This window comes from Physeter macrocephalus, chromosome 20, assembly GCF_002837175.3.
Source record: "Physeter macrocephalus isolate SW-GA chromosome 20, ASM283717v5, whole genome shotgun sequence".
NCBI classification, from domain to species: Eukaryota; Metazoa; Chordata; class Mammalia; order Artiodactyla; family Physeteridae; genus Physeter; species Physeter macrocephalus.
Window position 1 is genome coordinate 4,539,985 of NC_041233.1, and position 18,850 is coordinate 4,558,834.

General features: G+C 44.9%; 1 long non-coding RNA gene across 8 annotated transcripts in view; it reads right to left on the bottom strand.

Annotated features, from left to right (window-relative positions):
- The window catches only part of LOC114484492 (uncharacterized), an 80,383-nt gene extending 62,431 nt beyond the window's left edge, over positions 1–17,952 (bottom strand). For 6 of the 8 annotated variants that reach the window (XR_008616097.1, XR_008616096.1, XR_008616094.1 and 3 more), the window contains exons 1-5: positions 17,790–17,952; positions 17,388–17,617; positions 15,962–16,126; positions 8,996–9,067; positions 8,301–8,577 (exon numbers count right to left, since the gene is read on the bottom strand). This is a non-coding gene — a long non-coding RNA (uncharacterized lncRNA). Of the gene's footprint in view, positions 1–8,300; positions 8,578–8,995; positions 9,068–15,961; positions 16,127–16,397; positions 16,465–17,387; positions 17,618–17,789 lie in introns of all 8 variants that reach the window. The other 2 variants (XR_008616095.1, XR_008616098.1) reach the window with 2 other exon arrangements.
- Between the last annotated feature and the right edge of the window lie 898 nt (positions 17,953–18,850).

Below are 18,850 nucleotides of genomic sequence, written 5' to 3' on the forward strand. Positions count from 1 at the left end.
TAATTAACAGACGTTCTGACTACCTGGTCTTTGTTGCAAAAACCCCTATATATCCTGGCTCCACCCTGACCTCTTTGGAGCTATCCCTCGAGCTATCTGAGAAGGTGTCTCCCAGGCGTACGGTCTCAGAAAGTCCACCAAATAAAACATAATTCTCAACTTTTAGGTTGTGCAGTTTTTTCCTGTGGACACTTCCTTTTCCTCAGAGTTTCTGCAGAATGTTTTCTCCAGGAAGACTTCACAGGAGTCTGGTGTGAGCCGGTGTTGAAGGTAGGACCGAGATTTCTCTGTCTCTGCTCCCTTCATTTAAAACAAGCTTGGCCCCTGAATTGCTGGACTTTCTGGCCTCTCACCCTCACATCCCCCGAATCCTGTGCAGTTGTTCTACTGTGGAGGCCCTTCTGACTGCCCAGACTTCTCTCTGTGGGACGCCCTCCTCCCTCTCCCCTGAATAAGTCCTAATTGTCCTTTGCTACAGTGCTCAAAATATGTGCCACACAGGGACTTCCCTGTTGGTCCAGTGGTAAAGAATCCGCCTTCCAGTGTAGGGGACATGAGTTTGATACCTGATCAGGGAACTAAGATCCCCCATGCCGCGGGGTAACTGAGCTCGCATTCCACAACTACTGAGCCGCATTCCACAACTACTGAGCTCACGTGCCTCACCTGGAGCCTGCGTGCCACAAACTACAGAGCCCATGCGCCCCAATTTTTAAAAAAAAGTGTGCCACACACCAGCTGCTGGTCTAGGACAATCTGTTAGTGGTTTGTGACAAGATAAGAATGTTAAATGACTGACTCACTGAGCACACTATTTAGTTCAGTTCTTTCTCTTTCTCAATGAAGGAAGCAGTGTGTGGATTTACCTTTTGACACAAGCTCCCTTTCTGGTCACAGGCTGGCCTGCCTGAGTCCAGGATTGATCTGTTCTCCTCTGGGAAACCCCCAGCAGCCCCTCCATGCCCACCTCATCTCTCCCTTATAGGGGAGCAGAATTTCCCACCCCAAAATGTGTCTCTTTGGCATAAGCATTAATTTAGGCTGATTATTTTGTTGTTGTTGTTGTTGTTGTTGTTGTTGTTTTGCGGTACGCAGGCCTCTCACTGTTGTGGCCTCTCCCATTGCAGAGCACAGGCTCCGGACGCGCAGGCTCAGCGGCCATGGCTCACGGGCCCAGCCGCTCCGCGGCACGCGGGATCCTCCCAGACCGGGGCGCGAACCCGGTTCCCCGGCATCGGCAGGCGGACGCGCAACCACCGCGCCACCAGGGAAGCCCTAGGCTGATTATTTTTTAAATTAATTAATTATGTATTTATTTATTTGTGGCTGCATTGGGTCTTCATTGTGGTGCGCAGGCTTCTCCTTGCGGTGGCTTCTCTTGTTGCAGGGCACGGGCTTCAGTAGTTGTGGCATGTGGGCTCAGTAGTTGTGGCTTACGGGCTCTAGAGCGCAGGTTCAGTAGCTGTGGCACACGGACTTAGTTGCTCCGCGGCATGTGGGATCCTCCCGGACCAGGGCTGGAACCCGGGTCCCCTGCCTTGGCAGGCGGATTCCTACCCACTGCGCCACCAGAGAAGTCCCTAGGCTGAATATTTTTAAGAGACAGAAGACCCAGGAAGTCTCTCTTTTTCCCCTCCCTCTTAGCTGACTAAAGAATTTGGATAAAGAAAGGGTCAGTTCCCAGAATAGAGCTATCTCCAGAGGTATCTGCAAAGAACATGGCCTACGTGTGGACGCAGCAGGGCTGAGAGATCAGAGTCCACTCCCCGTCCCATTGTCTCTGCCCGGCCCAGCAAACATTTGTTTTTCCATCTCCATGTCAATTGCCTTCCTCCCCTTTCAAGTCCCAAATCCCTGCTCTTTTTTTTTTTTTTTTTTTTTTTTTTTTTTTTTTTGTGGTATGCGGACCTCCGTCTGTTGTGGTTGTGGCCTCTCCGGTTGCGAAGCACAGGCTCCGGATGCGCAGGCCCAGTGGCCATGGCCCACGGGCCCAGCCGCTCCGCGGCACGTGGGATCCTCCCAGACCGGGGCGCGAACCCGGTTCCCCTGCATCGGCAGGCGGACGCGCAACCACTGTGCCACCAGGGAAGCCCCAAATCCCTGCTCTTTGTCTTTAGCTGAAGGTGGTGTTTAAGGTGAGGGCTTGGAGCATTTTGGTGAGTTACTCAGTTCTCCTGGGTCTCTGCCATGCATACATCTTATTAAACTTCTGCTTGATTTTCTCCTGTTCATCTGTCTCATGCCAGTTAATTCTTAGGCCAACCAGAAGAACCTAGAAGGGCAGAAGAAAATTTCTTCCTTCCTGACCCCCCACCTCACCCCACCAGTGTCAAAACACCTAGCAAACTCTATTGTAATCATCTATTTTCCCCAACTTGTTTATAAGCATTTTAAAAATATCTGGGACTTGACACCTAATGGATGCTTAGGAAATATCTGTTGAATGAGTCAATAAATGACTTTTCAGTGTTTTCAATACTGAGCATTCCTTTTGTATGGTTAACAACCTGGATGAGAATTTTTTTTTTTTTTTAGACACATCACGTGCCTTGTGGGATTTTAGTTCCCTGACCAGGGATCGAACCCGGGCCCTCAGCAGTGAAAGTGCAGAGTCCTAACCACTGGACCACCAGGAAATTCCTTGGTGAGAATTTTTCATGAACTTTTTATGCAGTTTGGGGTATTGTATTTTCTGTCTTCCTAATATTTTAAGCCTTAACTAGGATTTCAAAGACAGAATAGATTTAGCCTTTCAAATAAATTACCCTTTCCACAAATATCACACAGGAACCAGAAATGGGTTAAATTATGTTCACTTGAACCCCCTTTGATTACCGTCAGCTGAAGTTGTAAATATGGTAGCGTGGAAGGCAGGACGTTTAGCGCTCACACCAGGTTCCTGGCTCTGTCTCTGCCCGTCTCCACTCTGGAATCTGCTTGGGGTCTTGGTTATGCCATCTCTCCACTCAGTGGTTCCTTGCTCAGGCCGTAGAGGAGCGACAGTGACGCAAAGATTTATCCTGTCTTAGTGCTCCCAGGACACTCCTTGTTTCCTGCTGAAGCGTCGGTTTCCTTAAACAAACATCTGAAGCTTTGGGCACTGTGAGACACAGCTGCAACTTGGCTGAAGCTGCCATTTAAATAGTGTGTTTGTTTTGTCTCATGCTTTGCTTCCTTTGCTCATGAAAAGCCTTCCCTCTGATAAACAATAGGTCACCTAGACCCCTAAGTTTGAGAATAACATACACGCTACCCACGGTGCCTCTCCACCAAAAATACAGTGGTTGACAGAAATAGAAAACTCCCCAAGAGAAAAATAAAATGGATGTGAGGAAGACCTAGTTAACCAAATTCCTGAGCCTCTGCCTTTCAACACAAATCTATTTGCTCATGTCTTTCTCCACGTGGTGCACATTCGTCCCATGTGTGTATGGGGTGTGTGTGTGTGTGTGTGTGTGTGTGTGTGTGTGCTGTGCACGCACGTGTTTTAAGTAAATATTCCAGGTGCATTTATAGACTTTTTTTTAACTTGACTCCCCCCAACCCCTAACCCTGACTGACACCTACGCATTTGAGACTAAAACACCCAGAAGAAATCTTGAGCTGAGCACCCTAATGAGACAGGGGCTGCCTGGGTGGTATTTGACTCCGTATTATAAGACTAATTCGATAAACTTAAATTTCTACAACCTGTTTCAGGGAGGAAACTAGCTTTCCTTTGGAATCGGCCTTCGAGCCAGAAGGTTATTACTTGGCTGTTGGCAGCCTTTGAACTGTTGGCAAAGGATGTTTTCCTTAGCAACAATTATACAAATCTGACATGCACAGAGTGTTTTTAAAATGTATAAAGTACTTTCATTTTCATTATCCCTTTGGATCCTTCACAACTATACACACTTTAGTCGTTTTAAGGATGAAGCGTTTGGGGACTTCCTTGGTGGCGCAGTGGATAAGAATCCGCCTGCCAATGCAGGGGACACGGGTTCAAGCCCTGGTCCGGGAAGATCTCACATGCCACGGAGCAACTAAGCCCGTGCACCACAACTACTGAGCCTGCTCTCTAGAGCCCGTGAGCCACAACTACTGAGCCCATGTGCCACAACTACTGAAGCCCGCGCGCTTAGAGCCCGTGCTCCGCAACAAGAGAAGCCACCGCAATGAGAAGCCTGCGCACCGCAACGAAGAGTAGCTCCTGCTCGCCGCAACTAGAGAAAGCCCTTGCGCAGCAACAAAGACCCAAAGCAGCCAAAAAAAAAAAGATGAAGCGTTTGAGACTCAGAGATTTTAGGTATTTTGCCCCAAATCACACAGAGAGTAAATGGCAAACCTGGACGCCAAGCCCCATATTCTGACCCTTGTTCTGGCATCTTCCTCCCTGCCTTCTGTGGGTGAGGAGTAGCAAATACATATTCATGACATTATCACCACTCTTTTTGTTTTTCCCCAGTCAGTCAGGTTTGATTGAGAGAAACTCTGCAAGGGCAGCAGCTGTTACATCACACTGGGGCGGCGTTGGTGGGGGCCAGTGGATGCCCGCTGGGTTCAACATGCCTGCTCCTCCCAGGGCCTAATCAGCTCTCTGGGTGTAGGTCTTGAAACTGAGCAGGACCCTGTGGGGCTCCTGGACATGGAAGCCTTTCCGTGTCCCCCATTTCTTGTTTGTAGGGAACAGACTCCAGCCTCCATGACCTTCCCTGAGTCCCAAAGGGCAGATTCAAACAGTTGCTAATCAGGGAAGGGAGGGGATGCAGAGACAAGGGAGGAGTAGTCAAGAAACAATAGTGCAGCCTTGGGGCAGGGTCCTGGTTCCGCCTCAAGGGATACATGTAACAATATCTTTGCTCTCTTCTGCAGAACTAAAACCCCCAACAAATGGAAGATGTTAACTACTTGATGAAGCATTCTTTATTCCTCGAGAACCAGAGAAGCTCATCAGGAGACCACCCGAGGCCAGATTTTTAAAATGCAGGCCCTGCACACACCCGGATCCTTATTAGCAACTCCGCCTTTGAAGCATTGCTATAAAACTCCTCACCAAATCCTCCCAGTTTGGGACACAGAGGTATTGAGGGTCACGAGCCCACTGTATCCCGCTTTGCCCAGCAAAGCAGTAAGGCTGTTCTTTTCTACTTCACCCAAAACTCTGTCTCCGAGATTTGATTCAGCACTGGTGCACAGAGGCCGCGTTTTCAGCATCACTCTGAGAAACATGGACTAGGTAAGGCCAAGTCCATGGCAGTTCTATCTGTCCTTCCTTTCCCTCCAACATGCAAGGGAATGAAACGTGACAATCAGTTTCTTCCAACAGTCCTTTGCCCTCCAGGGTAAAAGGTGAGTTGAAGGGTTTGGGTGAGGATGAGGGTTGTGGCCATGGAGACTTCATCACACTGAATGAAGCCTGTACTTTCATTTACAAGCGATATCCCTTTGTTATCATTTCCTTTGGAGCTCAGTATTAGCAGCTGAAATTGTCTTAGAATTAAATGAACAGATCCTGAGTTGTCCATTGACCTTGTCAGTGAGAGGTAATTATCTCACTGGAGCTTTAACGCAAGCTGAAAAACATTATGCTTTTCAACATGAAAAAATTGGCTGGAAAAGTCTACTGAAAATTCCATTTGATCTCACAGAATTTGCTTTTGAGAGTTTCAGTGAAAAGGAAACATAATTAACATCCGAAAATTTCTTATCATTGTGCTTGCCTGGGCTCTGCCGATTTGTGTCTGAAAAGCTGAATATTTAATAATGCACTTACTGAAAATGGATTAAGATAAAATCTTCTGTCTCACTTTGTGTTTAGATTACTCAGACCCACAACCCTGGGAAGATTTCAAAATCAGTTTTAGGTGGAGGCCAGATCAGCTGCCCACTCAAAAAATAAAACTCTCCTCCGTTGGCCATCGAGCCTTAGGATTTGGGAAGGAGTTTGTAGGGCCTGTGGGGAGCAGGGACCAAACTAAGAAACAAAAACAACTGGAAGTAGGAAACAAGTAAAAAGTGAGGATAAGGTCCCTGAACCATGAATTCATTGATCTGCAGTCACTGAGGGCAGACAGTTGCCCCTGTCAGCTGGAAACAGCACACCATGACCCAGGCTTCTGGGCCGGCAGGCCACCCTTGAACTCAGAGCTGTGAGCAGACAGGGTAGGGGGTCCCTGGAGAAAAGGAACCCGACATGGCTTTCTTGACATAAGAGAAGCCATTCTGGGCCTAAGCCATTTTGTGATCTAAGCCTGGCCACAATCCTTGCCCTTGAACAGGTCTCGGTAATTAATGATCTTAAGGGAACAAAAGAATGTCTGAACAAAAGACTATTACCAGGCAAGAGCAGTAACAATAGCAAAGATAATAGAGCAGGTGTAAAGACACTCAGTCCTGTTTCAATGGTAAAGATTAGCCTGCAGCTCAACCACCCGATCAGCTGGAACCTAAGGGGTGATGATCTTGACCTTTTCTGACCCTGGTGACTTCAATCAGCTAAAGCTTGGACTCCCGTCTAGGCCTCAGCCCCTTCGTGAATATGCATGGACCCTTAGTTTAAAACTTCCCCAATTTTGCTGTTGTGGGGAGACACTGCCTTAGATAAGATCCCCTGTGTTCTGTTTCCTTGCTGCAAGTAATCAATCCTTCATTCTCCCGATCTTTGGCTTGGTTGTGTGCTTTGGCTTGACACCCACCAAGAGGCGAACCCAGGTCTGGGGGTAACAGAACCTACAGCAAAAGCCTCGGGTGCCTATCAGCACACGTGGGCCTCTAACCCTGTGATATTCCTACATTCAGGCAGCATGAGCAATGATAAAGGAAGGGGAAGCAGAGCCCCGGACAGGAGAGTCCACCGTGCCTACAGCCAAGGACCCTAACCCCACTGACTGCCGCGCTGCCATTAGAAGAATGACCAGGTATCTTTGTCCTGACGAGGGAGGATACTCACAGGAGACAGGTGAGCACAGCGATTGTGGTTAGACGTTTCCTATTGTTTAATGTGTACATGGTAATCACATGTTATTCAACTTTTTAAAAATACACACATAGGGCTTCCCTGGTGGCGCAGTGGTTGAGAATTCGCCTGCCGATGCAGGGGACACGGGTTCGTGCCCCGGTCCGGGAGGATCCCACATGCCGCGGAGCGGCTGGGCCCGTGAGCCATGGCCGCTGAGCCTGCACGTCCGGGGCCTGTGCTCCGCGGCGGGAGAGGCCACAGCGGTGAGAGGCCCGCGTACCGCAAAAAAAAAAAAAAAAAAAAAAAAAAAAAAAAAAATACACACATAAGTGGAGTTCCCAAACTGAGAGAACAACAACAACAAAAAGCCATGGGTATCTTTCTTCCTGTATTACATTTGACCGTGTGATGCTTCTGTCTGGATGCTACCGAACTGAGCAGTGGTTACTGCCTTCTAAGCTCAGCTCCCCTTCTCAGCCCATCATCAGCATCCCAGCTCTGTCTGCTCTATTTTCTGCCACTTAACTGAGATTAACTTTGAGCTGAGCACACAGGAAGTGCTCCACAAAGGCCGGTGTTGATGGAGGACCAAAGCCACCAAAGCCACAGACCGAAGCTCCTATTCATTGTTGTCTGCCTCTACCAGGCCACATGAACATTGCATTTCTTGGGTCAGAACAACTAGAAGCACAAAATTTGGTCTCCAGTGAACACTCACTCGCCCTCAGTGAGAATTTAAGCTCATCTTTTGCACTCAGCATTGTGCAAAGATCTACAAGATCCATTAGGGCTGATTACTGCCTGTGGGGAATTTGCACTGCGGATGGAACAACTGTGCACTTGTAAACAGAAAGCATAAGCATGCAGAAAAATTTAAACTGCCCTCCTGCATCTGTCCTTGAAGCGTTGTCTCGAAGAGCACCTCGTGTTTCCCCACAGACCTCACACGGAGGCCCTCCACACCTCAGCAGCTCTGCCAGGCCCTGCCTTCCGCCCGCAGGCTTGGATATTTAATTTCGCCACTTGTCTCTCAGAAGCAGGTATATATTAACTAAACTCAAAAGATTGATCTGGGGGCTTCCCTGGTGGCGCAGTGGTTGAGAATCCGCCTGCCGATGCAGGGGACACGGGTTCGTGCCCCGGTCCGGGAAGATCCCACATGCCGCGGAGAGGCTGGGCCCGTGGGCCATGGCCGCTGAGCCTGTGCGTCCGGAGCCTGTGCTCCGCAACGGGAGAGGCCACAACAGTGAGAGGCCCGCGTACCGCAAAAAAAAAAAAAAAAAAAAGATTGATCCGAAAGGCGGAAAGCCAATTTATTAATTCATTTGAGAAGTGATTATGAAGGAACCAGAACACTCACATTTGTGTGACCAGTGGACTTTCCGACTGTCGAGGAACTGCAGTGGGAAGCCTGCTGGGGATGAGAAGGCTGATGACGTGGGTGAAGTCAGAACAGCGGCATCTGAGGACGCCAAGATTCCGTGGCTCCCAGTGAGACGGGCCGAGAATCCACCTTCTGCTGGGGAAGGCAAGGTCTGGCCAACGGGAGGATGAGGAACTCATGCCGAGTGGAACTAGGGAATTGGGTCCTGCTCCTGCTGGTGTCCCAGAGGAATATAGACCCAGGGGATAGAGCTCTTGGTGGAAAAAGAGAAACTGTTTTTATATTTATTTATTTATTTATTATCTCAGAGAACATTTTTTTTCATGATCCATTTAATATTAGCATACTAAGTATTGCCATTTATAATATAACTATTACACTCAGACCAATTCATCTAAATACAGATGGCCAATGTAATTTCTTAAAAAAAATCATTTCTACAAGATACACTGAGAAATTGTTTTTATAACCTTCTTTTGCAAATGTTCTTTCAAATATCTGACTGAATTCTGTTCCTGATTTTGCCAGTTAATACCACGTCCATGGCTAAGCCCCTCAGGTGGTAATGCCTTACTTCCTCCATCTCGGGATGAGACCCATGCACTATTTGGCTTCTTCTTGTGGCTCACGTAAGCGGGATAGAAAGAGAAGTGGCTTATACCATAATTTACCTTAATTTCAGAGAGAGGATAGAGGAGCACCACGTAGGGTCTAGGCCTCAGTCTTCAGGAGACCTGTTCTCTCTGAAGCCCAAAAGAAAAAAATGAAATAAATAAATATTCTTTATTTATTATAAATAAAGGGAAGGAGGTGGGGGAGACTTCTGAGCAATAAAATAATCACCCCCAAGAATTTTTTTGAAAGGCCCATGCATTTCCCTCAACGGAAGAGACCACCATGTTTTTACTGAAGTGAGTCCCTATTTGCCCTTTTACCTAATATACAAGTTTCCTTCAATTTAATTAGCTAGTTTGCTGGCACATAGACTATTTCATGATCATATTATTTGACTCAAAGTGAAGATAGTGCTTAGTTTTTGCTATTGTGGTTTCTAAAAAACCACATAAGAAAAAGTAAATAAAACTGCACAATTAGGCACATATACCTAAGCAGTAAACCACTGCCCGCTCTTTGCTGGCCCTGGGGCATCCCAGTGTCACGGCCACAGGACCAGTTGATTACCACCCCCATGGTCCTGACTCAGTAGTAATCAAAATTAATTAATTAATAGCATTAATTAATTATTATAATAAATAATAATTGATTAATTATGATTACTATACCTCATCTAACAATTCAAAGGCTGGGTTTTAAAAATATTTTGCCTGAAGCGATTAGAAATGTTTTAATAAGTACTTAAAGGGTTATATTTCCATTAACTGCAAATTTCACTTAGCGAGCTTATTTCCTGTGTTGCTAAATAAATGCAGGAGAGAATTCCCTTATTTCTTGACTGTAATCTAAATGCCTTTGCTTTGAACTCATCATAGTTTGAATTTTTTGGTCTTCTCTTTTAACTGTATGAAACTTTCAAAATCTCCCTATGTCCCTTTAAACTTCATCCTCAGAAAAGGGTGGCGTCATTTTTAAAAAAAAATTGTAACAACAAAATCTTAAAGACTGTAAGGACTCTTGATGTATGGAATGGCTCATTATTTAGTGGGTGTTTTAAAACAGGCTTTCTTGGACGTCCCTTGTGGCGCAGTGGTTAAGAATCCGCCTGCCAATGCAGGGGACACGGGTTCGAGCCCTGGTTGGGGAACTAAGATCCCACATGCTGTGGAGCAACTAAGCCCGCGCACCACAACTACCGAGCCTGTGCTCTAGAGCCCGCAAGCCACAACTACTGAAGCCCACGCTCCGCAACAAGAGAAGCCACCACGATGAGAAGCCCGCGCACCGCAACCAAGAGTAGCCAGCGCTCACCCCAACTAGAGAAAGCCCGCGCGCAGCAACAAAGACCCGATGCAGACAAAAATAAATAAATAAATAAATTTATTAAAAGAACAAAAAACAGGCTTTCTTTTCTCTTTTTTTTTTTTGAAGTATACTTGATTTACAATGTTGTGTTCATTTCTGGCATAGAAAAAGTGATTCAGTTATACATATATGTATGTATTCTCTTTCATATTCTTCTTCATTATGGTTTATTACAGGATATTGACTATAGTCCCTGTACTATACAATAGGACCTTGTTGTTTGTCTATCTTATATATAGTGGTTTGTACCTGCTAATCCCAAACTCCTAATTTATCCCTCCCCGCCTTTCCCCTTTGGTAACCATAAGTCTATTTTCTATGTCTGTGAGTCTGTTTCTGTAAAATGGGCTTTCTTTATAGCATCTGTATCAAGTCAGCAACTTCCTTCATCTTCAAACCGTTCTCTGTGGCTTGTCATCCAGCAATAGATATCTGAGAAGCTAAATATTTAAACAGCTTTTTCAGTTTGTCACGTGGTTGCTGTCACAAGCTCTGCTAGTTTTTCGCCCTTCATGTGTTTTAAATCTCCCCAGAGCCACTGCCACAGCTGAGGCTTTCCTGGTCTCCCACCTGCATCACTGCAACAGACTCACAACAGGCCTTCCAGCTCCAAATTGCAGGGCAGAACCCCCTCCAGGCCAGCAGTGATAAGAGGGATCCGGACAGCCCCCCCACATGTTCTACAGAGTCCCCTCTGCTGGTTCTGGGTCTATTTGTAAAATGCTAGGAGATAGAAACATGGTCCTGCCACTGTCATTTGTGTTCTGCAAGCGTCCTTTTAACAATGGAAGTTGCTGTGTGTAAAGCGGGGCAAGAAGACACCTTCAGGAGGAAATCCTAGCTCTCCTGGGGCAGCAGCAAGTTGCTGGTTGTTCAGTCTCCTGGTTGTTCAATTTCATGGCCGGACACGCTGGGGTCAGCAGCTGCCCCTCCCTCCTGCCCACCGACTGCCTTGGGCCTGTGTTGTGTGAGAACAATTCATGCCCAGGAAGTTTGTGGGACAGGTGCCAGGAGGGCATCTGCCGCAGGCCAGACAGCTGTTTCCATTAAATGCCAGGTGAAAAATGGAAAGAAAAATCCATCTGTGGGACTTCCCTGGTGGCGCAGTGGTTAAGAATCCGCCTGCCAATGCAGGGGACACGGGTTCGAGCCCTGGTCTGGGAAGATCGTATATGCCTCAGAGCAACTCAGCCCGAGCGCACAACTACTGAGCCTGCGCTCTAGAGCCCGCGAGCCACAACTACTGAAGCCCGTGTGCAGCAACGAAGACCCAAAGCAGCCAAAAATAAATATATTTATTTAAAAAAATAAAATCCATCTGTAACCCCATGAGACCTGGCTTCTATTATCAAATAAGTTTGTGTGTGCATGTTGGTATGTGTGTGGAATTTCTCATAAATTTTGCTTCACTTTCCAAATTGTATACATCTTTCTTCGGCCTTTTGCGTTTCCTCTTCTCTCTCTGTCTCTCCCCAAACCCCTATCTCTGTCCCTCTCTCGAACTCTCCACTCTGCTTCCACCATTTCTTCCTTTTCTCCTCAATGAGCACTGGACAGAGAACAGAATTTACTTAAGGGAAAAAAAAAAACAAAATAAATAATAAAACCCAAAATGATTAATTGGTAAAAAGAAATATTTTCAGTCATTCATTTTTTACTCCTTCATAACTTTTATGCTGTTTTCCTCAAATAATTTATGCTTTAGTAGCTTTGTTCAAATTTTGGAATTTTCTAGGGGCTTATTGCTAATTTGGGGGAGATTCATCATGGAGTATTTTGCTTTTTTCGGCATCGTCTTGTTTCAGATGTGTCTTGGTGTGCCTCTGGTAATGTTTTTATGAATTTTAATTTTATCTTTGGAGCAAGGTAAATGGGCCCAAAATAAATTGGTTGAAAATGCATGTTTCCAACCACTAGTTCAAGCACTGATAACTCATGTGGCCTCTGAGTGATTTTGTGACAATTCAGTGAATTTGTCTGCTTTCAAACTAATTTTGTTGTTTAAAAATTTATTTATTTATTTATTTAGGCTGCATTGGATCTTTGTTGCTGGGCTTTCTCTAGTTGGGGTGAGCAGGGGCTATTCTTTGTTGTGGCGTGCAGGCTTCTCATTGCAGTGGCTTCTCTTGCTGCGGAGCACGGGCTCTAGGTGCATGGGCTTCAGTAGTTGTGGCTTGTGGGCTCAGTAGTTGTGGCACAGGGGCTTAGTTGCTCCGCGGCATGTGGGATCTTCCTGGACCAGGGCTCGAACCCGTGTCCCCTGCATTGGCAGGCGGATTCTTAACCACTGCATCACCAGGGAAGACCCATTAATTTGGTAAGTGTTTTCTTAAAGAGATGTCCCAAATGATACCAACCGCAGGCCCACACTACCTAGATTCATTGCTGTGCTGAACTCAGTAGGGAAAATATAACTGGCTAATGTTTTTGTTCTCATCCCTCTCATCAAAGAATGGAAACCACAGGAGTTCTGAGCTTTAACATTCCACCTGCTACACTTGCCCTCTGGACACAAAATAACATTTGAATCGCACCCAAGGAATACCATGTTTTTCTCCCCTTCCTGTCATCATTCCCCTCCACGGGGTGGGTGGGGGGTGTCCACACTTCCCACTGCACCTGTCTTCATTCCCACAGTGATGTTACTTAGCACTATTTACCCCAATAACACAGGCTATGTTTATAAGATTATTCCTGAGTGCTCTAGGGCCACAGTTAGCTATTTTCCAGGGAGAAGGGACTTCAAACCCCTTATGTTTAGAAAATCCAAAATCCTTTGCTAGAACAACCTAAGACATTCAATACATTTCTAAAAAATGACAGGAAGTGCTGAAAGCAGAACTATGGCCTTCACGGGGTAAATAATGACTTTGTTAAGCAATGAGTCAACCATTTGGGACCTAATGGACTTGAAAAACAAGATCTGTCAAAGAGAAACTGGCTGGGCTGGAAGGCTGGCCACCCAGAGGTCAGGGGTGAAGTGGGTGTGGAATTTCAAGAACAGTCAGGAAATCTGTTGGGTCCAATATTTGAGATACAGATAAATGTCAGTTTTGATCCTTTTAGGTCTGTCTGCTTGTGGCAAAATATCCCGGGCAGCTGGTCAGAGCACCTCCGCTCTGGTGAGGAAAAGTGGTGGGAAATGAGCCTGGCCAGCGGGGCCCCAGTCAAAAAATTCATGTATCAAAATGAGGTACTAACCCAGCCAAGGAGGAAAAGGATGCCTAGAAGGGCACCTGCATAGAACCAAGTAGAATGTGAGCAGGTGGGTAAGGGATCCTCCAAGTCCAGGCCATTTTGTTCTGTTTTGTTTTTTCTTGTTTATTTGTTTATTTGATTTTAGACATTATCTATTGACTTCCTACTACAAAATATTAGGATTTAGCTCTCTTTGCTCACCCCCCAATCCTCTGCTACACACAAACACTGTCTTTCTGCCTATCCTGCCAATATAGATTTTTGGTTGAATCCATATATCGTGTGTATATCCATTATTACAACTGTGTAATTATTGTTCACAGCCAAGCTAGGTCCAGATTACAGGGAGTGTCCTATGATTACATTTTCTTTTTTAATATAAGTTTTTACTTTTCATGAAATTAATAATGCAGATTTTTGGTTTGTTTCATTTTCTTTTTTTTTTCCCAGTGTTTTATTAAGGAATAAATTACATGTAGTAAAACGTATCTTAAGTGTCCAGCTTAATGACTTTTACATAGGGTATGCCTGTGATGCCAGGACATATCTGTCACCCTAGAGGTTCCCTTGTGTCCCTTTCAGTTAGTACCCTCTGTCCCAGTCCCCCCAGCCCAGGGCCATCCTGGATGGAGAGAAGCAGAGTCAGGCACAGCTGTGACTAAGAGGAATCAATTGCTGGGGACACAGAAGTCTGGTTCTCAGGAGGATCCTAGCAGGTGGAATGGAGCCACAGTGTTCCCAGTCTGTGAGAGTGACACCATTCCAAATCCCACGGGATGGCCTAGGTGACTCAGAAGTTAGGAGGGTCTGAGACTCTTGGAGAGAAACTTGTGGATCCATCTGGGAAAGGCTTGGAACACGATGGCTGGGGAACAAACATGAGTTCTGGCAGGATGAAAAAAAAAGGCGACTTATAACTTGTTTAGAATTTTGGTGGCTAAAATAGGCACCTGAAAAGTGCTCAGTATCTACAGTGAGATATCACCTCACACCGGTCAGAATGGCCAGCAACAAAAAGTCTACAAATAATGAATGCTAGAGAGGGTGTGGAAAAAAGAGAGCCCTCCTACTCTGTTGGTGGGAATATATATATTGGTGCAGCCACTATGGAAAACAGTGTGGAGGTTCCTTAAAAAACTAAAAATAGAATTCCCGTATGATCCATCAATCCCACTCCTGGGCATGTATCAGGAGAAAACTATAATTTGAAAAGATACATGCACCCCAATGTTCATTGCAGCACTATTTACAATAGCCAAGTCATGAAAGCAACTTAAATGTCCAATGACACATGAATGGATAAAGGAGATGTGGTACATATATACCATGGACTATTAGCCATAAAAAAGAATAATGCCATTTGCAGCGACATGGATGAACCTAGAGATTATCATATTAAACGAAGTAAGTCAGAAAGAGAAAGACAAATATCATATGATATCGCTTATATGTGGAATCTAAATAAGATACAAATGAACAAAACAGAAATAGACTCACAAACACAGAAGACAAACTTATGGTTACCAATGGGGGAAGGTGGGAAAAGATAAATTAGGAGTTTGGGATTAACAGATACAAAGTATTATACATAAAATAGATAAACAACAAGGTCCTACTGTATAGCACTGAGAACTATATTCAGTATCCTGTAATAAACCATAATCGAAAAGAATATATGTATAACTGAATCACTTTGCTGTACACCAGAAACTAGCACAACATTGTAAATCAACTATACTTCAATAAAAAAGAAAAATTGGGACTTCCCTGGTGGTCCAGTGGTTAAGACTCCACGCTCCCAATGCAGGGGGCACGGGTTCAAACCCTGGTCAGGGAACTAAGATTCCACATGCTGCATGGTGTGGCCAAAAAAAAAAAAAAACATTAAAAAAGAAAGAAAAGTTATTTTCTAATATTATAGAATTAAACTCGTTGGCTTTGGTTCGCACATATTGCAAAAGGTACATATATGGCAGAAGAGAAACCACAGGTGATGCATTGATGAAAGTTAAGTTGGTCTAGAATAATCACACTTTAAAAAAGCAAAATGACAGGGATGTCTCAGGAGCCCTGGAAGCTGAAATTCAGTAGTCTAGAAACTGTAAGTTCCTAATATTTCCAAAGACAGAGAGAGACAGAGAAGGACAGGCAGACACAAAGAGAGAGACTCACACACACAGAGAAAACCTCTTTAGCACTGAGGTAGATTGAATTATTAGTCTCAACTTTCCAGTTACCTGTAGTAATATTATCCATTGGCAAACTCACCCTGGCTTCCAGGTTAGCAGAGTGTACTTCTCTGTTCCTTAACTTTGAGTTTTGCCATATGACTTGCTTTGGTCAATGAGATGTTAGTGAACATGGCTCAAACAGAGGGTTAAAATATGGTTGTGTCTTTGGGCTGGCATTCCTGCACTCTGGTTGACCCACCATGAGCAGAATACGCCCCAAGTACCCACCTGCCCTCAGCCTGGGTCTGAGAATGAGACAATAAAACAGACCACACGCCCTGGGTAGCCGTTAGTCTGAGAGTGATGAGAGCCACATGGAGCCGACATGAACCCTTGGAACCTGGAGCCTGGAGTCCCCGCCAAGATCAGCAGAGTTGCGGCCAACTCGCACACCTGGAAATATAAAAACAAATTATTGTTTTTTCAGCCAGTGAGTTTTGAGATTTTTTTTAATGCATCCTTATTGTGGTAATTGCCAACTCATACGAAAATTGGGGTGTTGCCCTAACGTGAACCTAAAATTTTGTGGAATGAGTTTTGGTAGTGAGGGGCAGAAATTGAGGAAATGGTTCCAGGAGTCTGAAAAAAGGTAATGCCCATTACATTGTGGGAAAGCATTTGATAAAACTGTACTTGGTGGAAATTTGGAAAAAAGAAAACGTACCTGTGGAACTTTTAGTCTTGGGTGAGGAAGTTTGAAGGAAGAATATCGGAACAGGACTTGGTTGCTCCTAGGAGCACATGGTAAAGTACCATAGGTCAGAGGAAAATGTTCAGGGAAGAACTGGTTAGTTGCAAATAGAACGGAGAATTTTAGGGAGTCCAGAAATTGTGGGGCAGAGTTACAAAATGAGAAATTTCTCACAAAGTCAAGGCTTGGGATCATTATAACAGAGCCTCAGGGCAAAGACAAAATCTACTAGTTCTTCCTACTAATATGGCACAGCCTTGGAGTAAAAAGACATCAAGGGTCTGCCTGAAACACTCTTGGTTAAGACATCTGAAAGGATTAAGATGGCATCTATAGGTCCCTTCAGCTGGACAGAAGGGCTCTTAGAAAGATTATGGACATGGTTCCACAGAAGCCTGATTTCTCAAACGTACCCATAATTAAGGCTAGAAAGAGGCATATCTTGAAAGGTATATGGCTGTGCCTTTTGCCACATGCAAGTTTACTGAAATTACTTTCATAGAGAACCCACATTTTGAGAGATCTGTATTGGCAAAAACCCTGCCAGCCTAGAGGAAAAGAGACTGACGCTGTTAAAGACATAAAAAGACCTCTTGACCCCCAACTTTCTATATGCAGTATGATGATTAATTTTATGTGTCAACTTGACTGGGCCACGAAGCATTCAGACATTTGATCAAACATTATTCTGGGTGAGTCTGTGATCCTGTTTTTTGATAAGATTAACATTTGAATGGGTAGACAGTAAAGCAGATGTGGGTGGGCCTCATCCAATCAGTTGAAGGCCTGAATAGAACAAAAGGGCTGACCCTCCATGAGTAAGAGTGAAGTTCTCCTGCCTGACTGCCTTCAAGCTGGGACATCTGAACATCAGGGTTTTTTTTTTTTCCTGCCTTCCAACTAGAACTGAAACACTGGCCTTTCCTGGGTCTCAAGCCTGCCAACGTTCAGAATGGAACTTACACCATCGGCTCTCCTGGGCCTCCAGCTTGCCAACTGCAGGTCTTGGGACTTGTCAGCCTTCATAACTGTGTGAGCCAGTTCCTTATACAAAATCAATCCCTTCTCTCTCTCTCTCTCTGTCTCCACTCACCACAGCCCCTCTGCATGGTTTCAATTATAAGAAGCCAAGAAAATGATCTCACGGTGCCTGCCAAATGGCCAGTCCTTGGGGTGCCACACCTCTTCTGGCTCTGTGTAGGGAGAAATGCCATCTCAGTGCCATACTTTATGTTACATAGACCCCCAAGCATCTCTGTGTATGCCCACAGCCTTCAATAAACTATATAAAAAACAGCTCCTTCAATCTCTGTTACTGTTTTCTGAAAATTTCCCAAAAATCTCCCATGAAAACAGTTGGCTTACCTTTGTGGCTCATCCTTCCTGGTTATAGTTTCTGAAGGTCAGTGCAAAGGGAGAGGCCGGCAGGTGCCGTGGATCTTGGCTCCTGCATCTCCTCTCTCCTCTCCCGCTCCCTGAGATTTGCTGTTCACTAAACTCTTCCTTTTTCCCAGTTGCAAACAGAACCTTTTGCACATGGATACCATAGAGACAGTGATTAGCAAGGAGGTTGTTTATAGCAGCAGAGCTAAGCCTCCAATCAGCCAGCCACAAAGCCTTGAAGAATGTGTCTGTGTGGGTGTGTGTGTGCAGGAGCATGCGTGCATAAGCACAAATGTTTCTTTTCAAGTCACTATATGCTTGAAACTGGGGGATTAAACAGATGAAGACTTACTTTTGTCCTTCCTTTTGAGCAATCCTCTTAGAGATAGGATAGTATGGTAGGTATCCTAGATAAACCTTTCATTGCTTAACTAAAAATTTCCCAGAAGGGTCAAGAAGATGACATTGTAACCAAAGCAAGTACATATGACTTTATCGGAGATTAAGGACTGACATGCTGTTTGGATTGACCTACCACGCTGTGGTTCTGCTCTGTGCACATGGTTCAGCTTCTCTTTAGTGATGACATAGTAGAAACTGCAAGAAAGCTAGCTATTTTAATTCTTCCAAAAGCTTATATCAAATTGAAGGAGAAATAAGAAAACAGAGGATAAATAGGTATAATTTTCAGTGGACTGAAAGAATCTAGCAAGCAAATATTGGTTTCAGTGCCTGGCACACAAATGAGTATATTGATGGTGTTCTTTTTGTTGAAGGTGGCAAGTTTCATTTCCCACTCAATTGAAGACTACAATCGAGGAGGAGGCAGTCTGATTAAGTGAGCCAGTGCAAAAGTAATGACTTACTTTTGAGATCCCACAGTGTGCCCTGACTTGAAAAACCTCAACATACTTTAGACTCCAGAAGGAAAAGGACACTTCATTTATTCTTTTAACTGTAACATATTATAATATTACCGGCCATCAAAATGGACTTTCTTAGGGGAAAATTTAAATGAAGCCATCCTTGGGAGGTATTTTGTA